This window comes from Trachemys scripta, chromosome 2 (genome assembly GCF_013100865.1).
Source record: "Trachemys scripta elegans isolate TJP31775 chromosome 2, CAS_Tse_1.0, whole genome shotgun sequence".
NCBI lineage: Eukaryota > Metazoa > Chordata > Testudines > Emydidae > Trachemys > Trachemys scripta.
In genome coordinates, this window is record NC_048299.1 from 229,256,228 (window position 1) to 229,263,718 (window position 7,491).

Below are 7,491 nucleotides of genomic sequence, written 5' to 3' on the forward strand. Positions count from 1 at the left end.
GTGTTACCTTAATGCTCTTTTCTTTGAATTTAAAAAGGATGGGAGTACTTAAGAGGAACATGACATGTGTTTTACTTGTGCATAATTGCAGATATGTATAAACAAATTTAACACAGTACAGGATGTTTTAGAAAACTTTTCCTAACAAAGTTTAATTTAAGTATCCATCCTTTACATTACCTTAATTTTTTTGTTCTACAGTGATTATTAATTAAAATATTATATTGGAGTCCAAAATATTTATCTTATAGCTGGAAAATAAGTGAACAACATTTTCTATAGCATTTTCAAAAGTGACATCATTTTCAACTTCATTAACTATGGTAGTGAAAAACAACAATATTATAAAGTATGTGAAATACATTATTTTTCTGGACATTTCCAATTTAAAAATGTAGGCTCTACTTAATATAAGATCTAGAGTATAGCACTTCCATAGAACTTACTATATACACCTTAAGAGTTTGTTTAGTATGTACAGAACAGTATCACCGGTATATGCTTAAACGAGTCTACAAATCTTATTTCCCCTCTCCATACAAAAATGCTTCCTATGCACATCTTCCAGAAAGGGATACATAAACCAAAATAGGAGTGGCATCACTTAGAAAAACAGATATATAAGCAGACATTTTCAAATATACCAATATGCTTATTAATTTGAAACATAAAAGATTTCAGAAAAGGTAAAAATGTATAGCACAAATTAAGAATATTTGTAATTAGTTACAATTGTTTTGGTTATTTGAATGTTTATTCATATGCCCATTTCATCATATAATAATTAAAATACCATACTGACCAATGCAGCTGACATATTCCATACCATGTGCTAGGATACAGCTTTCATATAGTACTGCTCCAAGAAACACGTTCGTCAATGTGTGCTAGCAACACCGTGCTGTACTTTTGCAGTTTTGTTAAAGATGATGGATTTTCTATAGGATTTATATCTGTTTGATAATTAACCATTAACTATTTCTTATTTTGTACCCCTTTTTAATCTAAACAATAGCATGTTACTTGTAAGAAGAAGAAAGGTAAATGATAATCATGCTGGGGAAAGAAGATAGTGATGGATAGAAGCAATGATGAAATGTGTCTGATAGGGTAGTTTTCTTCTGTACCACCATTTCGTTGCTGCTCTGGGACTACTGCAAAATGGTGGATACTTATATTTTATGGAAAATGTAAATTTTATAGTAACCTTTCTATAGAATCTAAATTGCTACCTCCCTACACCCCTTTTATATTTCCTTGTAGAAATGAGTGTGTCAGGTTTTCCTTCTGAAACTAGCAATAATACGAATAAAGGTAAAAGCTCAGTAGCAAAATTATATGAGAATTCCCATGTACATGGACAATAATAAAACAAAAATGAATCACATTGGAAGATGTTTTCTTATTATTGAAAGTAAAGCAGAAGATTTTCATTAAGTGAATAAACTACATTTCAGAGTTCTTTTCTCATCTTGCACAGCAGAAACCTATAGTAGCTGGTTGCAAACATTTGTGGTATTTTGCTAAAAACCTAAAGTCTTTATTTTCAAGAAAGTCTAATTAGTGGTAAAACTCAAGAAGAATTTGAGAGAGAGAGTTCCCAAACTTAACTTTCTGCTTTACTGTTCCTACTGTCCCAGGGTTGACAGGTACATAGAGTGACAACAGCATGGTTCCCTTATCTGTCTTCCTGGCTAGAGGGTATGGTGCTATGGCATTATGAGCATAGTAACCACTCACCTTGTCATGGCTTGTGGTAATACTAATTGTTTTTCATAGAACTACTTTATAAAATGGAAGGGAGCTAGAATGTGTGACTAATAAAACTGATTTAGTAACCACATATATTAAAAAAAGAATACTGGTAAACAAAAAGTAAAGGAGAAAGGAATAAATCAAGAGGTGACATGTTCTGGACATTCTGAAGGGTAATATACAGAATGTTTTATTTTTGTAATTAAAATGAAATAGGTAGCTGGTATTGTCAAATATTGATAAAATATGTTTTAAATTAAGCTTAATTTCATCTATAATTTTGATGTAATTGACATTTAAAAGAAATATATATATATACAAATATCTAAAATATTTCTGCACAAATTTTATGTTCATATATATTACCAATTTTATATTAAGTTAGAATAAATGCCATTTTAAATTGTAGACAATGAAAATTAAAATGCAATTTCTAGGAATTATACTGATACTTTATTGTACAAATGTCAGGAAGATTTCAGTGGAAAATAGGTAAGCTTTGATATGGTATTTTGATTTAAAGCAGGATAATAGGATAGTATATATATTAATACTACTTAGTCTTAGAAAATGGAAGTTTTCAACTTTAGGTAACAGGTACCTAATGTTTATATATTGTATAGAATTTGGTATTCTGATGACATAAGCAGCAAAATACATAAAATAACTGTTTAATCTCCAGAGGTGATGTTAACAATATTCAGAAAAAGTAAAGATGGATAGTGAAATTTCCTTGCATGCATGTACTCATGCATGCACAGGATATGTTGGTTAGCAAACTGTGCCAGCTGGAGACCGAAGTGGTACTATGTTTCAAGGATCCCCTTAACTTCCACTTCACCCTAAATACTTTTACACGAGTGAATCAATTGACTTTCCTCTCAGTAAATGTTGACTGATAGCAATATGTAAAAACAACATTGCACTGGCTCATCACAAATGATTGGCTAAATTGAGATTATTTCATTAATTGTGTTTGGTTTATTCTAAAATGTTCAAGCAGCAGTGAGGAAGCATATAATGGATTATTTCTTTGTTGTAGTACCTTAAAGTATTTTACTCGTGAGACAACCATAACCTTATATGTACTATAGGAATATATATATTCTGGGGTGGGTATTTTTTGTAGTTTTTATATTACAGCTGTGCAACTGGCAGGTGTATTGGTGATGAGCCTGTAAGAAAAAAAATCTATTTAATATCAAGCATAACAATGTACTGATGTTAAACCGAAGAAGTGGGCTGTAGTCCACGAAAGCTTATGCTCTAATAAATTTGTTAGTCTCTAAGTACTCTAACAAGTACTCCTGTTCTTTTTGCGGATACAGACTAACACGGCTGCTACTCTGAAACCTGATGTTAAACTATGCAATCTGTTTTAAATATACATTGGTCTTTTTAATAATTTCAATTCCTTTGGTTATTATATCAGCATATTTATATATCGTGCTCCTGAATACTTCACAATTCCATGTTACACATAATATAGTCATAAGATGTAAAAAGCATTGTAGTTATTTTGTTTTCAATGTAAAAAGGAAATTAATGCACATCACAATATTGTTTCAGAAAGGAAATCATGGTCTTGTAAAAATCTGTAGCCAGTAAATTAATCCTCTCAGGAAAGGTATCAAAATCTTAAATGTAAGAATTGTATATGTTAAAATTATATTTAGAATAGTCATACTAATGGCCCTGCTTTTCACAACATAATACATGTTGTTGTAGTACCAGAGTCTGATTATACTTCATTTGCTAGGAATTTTACTATCATGTCACTTATAAAGTTGACTATTATGGCATACAAACATACCTTTAGCTTCAGCACATATCACAATATCCTAAACATTTATAATATGCAGCAAGGAAAATTTTGCACAACATCAGCCTATCAAACCTGCAATGTAGTCATGTCAAGCCAAAAGTTACACGGCTTTGGCAAAACAATGTAAACTGAATCATATTAAATCCTATAAATTTACAGTGATGCATGATACTGCTACTATAGACAGGGCCTGTCAGAGTTACCATTGGAAACCCTTTTTTTTCGGAGGTTTGTAACTTTGCTGTTTCAGTTCGGATCAGGCTGAAATTTGACACAGAGATCATCAGCATAGGTACAGTTTAGAAACAAAACAAAAATCAAATCAGTTCAGCCTTTTTTTTTTAAACAGATTTGCAAAAAGAATTATTTGTGGAGTTTTGTATACTTGTGCATCTATTGGTGAAAAATAACTTAATTTTTAAAATGGAAAGAGAGAATTAGTATAAGTCCAGAATGTAGTATGAACTATTTTTAAAAGCAAACCAATGGCTAAAAGATTTTTAAAACTACTTCTGACAATGTTTTAGCATGTACACACATTGGAAATAATTTTTGCTGTATAATACTATATTTATTACTTTGGAAATTCACACTGATTTTAACAAGTATGAGAGGGGTAGCTGTGTTAGTCTATATCCACAAAACCAACAAGGAGTCTGGTGGTACCTTAAAGACAACCAGATTTATTTGGGCATAAGCTTTCGTGGGTAAAATACCCACTTCTTCAGATGCATGGAGTGGACCATGCATCTGAAGAAGTGAGTTTTTTACCCATGAAAGCTTATGCCCAAATAAATCTGGTAGTCTTTAAGGTGCCATCAGACTCCTTACTGATTTTAACACAAGTCTGTGTGCTATGCAGAGGACTAATTTTTTGTTTTAACTATGTTTTAGTGAATAAAGTTTCTAGTTGCTGTGGTAGCCAACTTTTTATTCTACGTGTTCAATGAAACCTGCATGACAGACTACCTCCAATAAGCTATCCACTGTATTAAACAGTCATTAAATATTCCTAAGTTTCTTGTATGGTTTTATTTAACCCTTAGTTAAAGGCCCTCCCTAAGGTAGCTGACTCTGGTCCCTTTTGATGAGCAAGTTTTGGTATCTCATAGCGGATGCTTTGTGTTTGATATTTGTGAACTAGCTTTAACTTGAACATAGAGTATATAAAACAGATAAAAATCCTACTTACAAAAATGCAAAACTAATAAGTTAAGGATGCTAGCTCTTCCTAAGTTACTTTTTTTTGGTACCAATATTTTAGTTCAGTTTCCTATTAACTGGGTAGCCTTATATCAAATTTGACAGGGTGCAAGTCTTGGTTCTGAACATGCGTAGTATTTTTTTGTCATGTGCTTAATGTTGTTTACACTTAAGAGCACTTTAATTTCCCTTTTCTTTATTTTATCAAGTTGTACGTCTGATATTGCATTTGAAAAGCTTTAATAGGGCTTATTGTTCAATATTTTTAAACTTTGTTTAGATGCTGCAACTTTTTTTGTCATATTATTAACTTGGCTGAGTTTTCTGAGAGTGAATAGATTATTATTAAACACTTTTAAATATAATTAATCATCCAGAGCAACAAAATAATTGTAAGTGAAAAAAGGAATACTTGATGATACTGGCAAAGAGAAAAGCAGCACAATCTCCTCAGAGCAGCCATGATTCTGAATTTCACCACATTTGTCGATCAAGAAGCTCAATCTACTTGTTCACTTCCATAAAATCTAGAGGTGGAAAAGACTGAAAGGTCATCTAGTCCCCACTCTCTGCTAATGCAGAATTGTTTCCCCACTGTATATTTGCTAATGTTTTGTTCCAGCTTTTAAATGTGCCTAGCAATGTGCCATTCTCTTATTCCCAAGGGAGCTTATTCTACTGCCTAATAGATCTCACTGTCACGGATTTGTTTCCCCCACTGATATTTAGCCCAAATATTCCCTTTATTAATTTTGTCCCATTACTCCTAGTTATACCCTTTTTTACTATGCTAAATAATTCCTTTTTTCTATTTATGAATTATCAAAATGTAACGTGGCTGTTTTGCTTTTTATGGAAATGGTCTCAAACTGGCAAGACCTAAAATATGCTGAGTTAAATCTGCTATAAAAGACTTTAAAGACAATCACTATAACTTAAACATAGCACTGTACTAGTAAGCTAAAATAAAACTGAAGTTTGAATAATTTTTGTTAGTTGAACTAAGACATCCCTTAAAAGTAACATTGCCTTTCTGAGCTAGACCCACAGTGATGTGATAGGGCCAGACTGTCCAACATGGAAGCCTAAACTGAGCTTCTGAAACTGTGCACCTTGAACTGAGCATAACCAGTGCATTTGTTGTAGGTACACTTTAGGGCCAACCTTTGGAAATCCAGTAATCAGATGATACAGTAGTGAGCCCCATAGAAAAACTTGCAAAATCTATAAAAAAGTATAACTAGCCAATATCCTCTGAACCAAATCAGCAGAGGTGAAAGTAAGCTAGTACAGGCTGGTACAATGTACCGGCAGCCACTTTCTTACTGGTACGGGCTGGGACACAGTTGATGGTAAAGCGCTGCCTGGGCTCCTCCACATTATAGGCTGCTGTGGAGACTGAAACAATATCTGGCCTAGTTAGAGCAGCCCCAAGGGTTGCTTTAACTAACAGCAGCCTCCCCAGGGCTGACTATGGGTTTCACTGTATCACAGAATCTCTGTAGTGCTGAATGCTATGGACAGCCCCTCCCCAGCCTGCTTCCTCCTCTGGCACCTGCAATGGCATTGGGCTGTTTACATCAGCCTTGTGCTTGTCCTGCACAGGAGCAATGCTCCCCTGGTACCTTTTGACCTTATAGACACCCTGAGCACCATATAGGTGTTGGAATGGTAGTCAGAATCAGCCCCTCCGTGTGAACACGTCTTGTGTTCATAAAAAATAATTTTTTCAGGGTTTCGACTATCCCATCTGCAGGGGTCAGGAAAGGATTCCCCTCCTCTTCTCCCCTCCCTCACCCTGACAGTGTATTCTATTTTGTTGTTGTTGTTGTTGTTGTTTTTAATCTCCTTTCTCTGAAGTACCGGGGATGGTCAGGCCTGCAGATGGGAAGGGGCAGAGCTCTGAGGTGGCACTGAGCATTCTCTCTCTCAGGTGCTTGGCTGACTGGTTCTTGCTCCCGTGCTCATGGTCTACCTATTTGCCATATGTGGGGTCTGGAAGGAATTTTCCCCAAAGTCAGATCAGTAGGGCTCATGGAGTTTTTTCACCTTCTTCTGCAGCATGTGAGTGTGTCTCATTTTTCCAGGATTATCTGGGTATATCTGATTTAATCATCTCCAAGCTATGGCAGGGGCCTCAGACACTGGTGCACCGTGGTCTCTCTATTCATTGCCTGTGGCACATAATTTTCAAGTCTTCTTTGGGCTGTAATGCTTTGGTCTAATTTTGGTTGTTAAGCATAGTGTGAGGGCCCTGGGTGGTGCTGGTGGTCTGTGATGTACAGGAAGTCAGAGAAGATGATCTGGTGGTTCCTTCTGGCCTTAAACTCTATGACTCTAACATTCTGAGATCAGAGCTCTCATAAAGTTTGGGTGGGACATCAAGGAGAGAGCTCATTATCACAGGGTATATTATTTCCTAAGAAGTCCACACTGAGATTGGCAGGTTTTGAATCTGAAGGTGATGCTATTAGAGCAGCAGCAACTTCAAATCCATATCGGGTATGGCACAGCCATGGACAGGGGCGCCAATTACAGCACAGCTCCTGAAACAGTTATGCTGCCTGGAGACTGGTCAGTTATGAATTTGAATAGGTGTACAGAAGCTCTTAGATCTATGGGAAAGGAACCAGATTTCTCTCTGAATCTCAGAGCATCTGCAAGAGACCAAATCCCTCCCATCAAATGGTAAATCAGATGAACTGTGT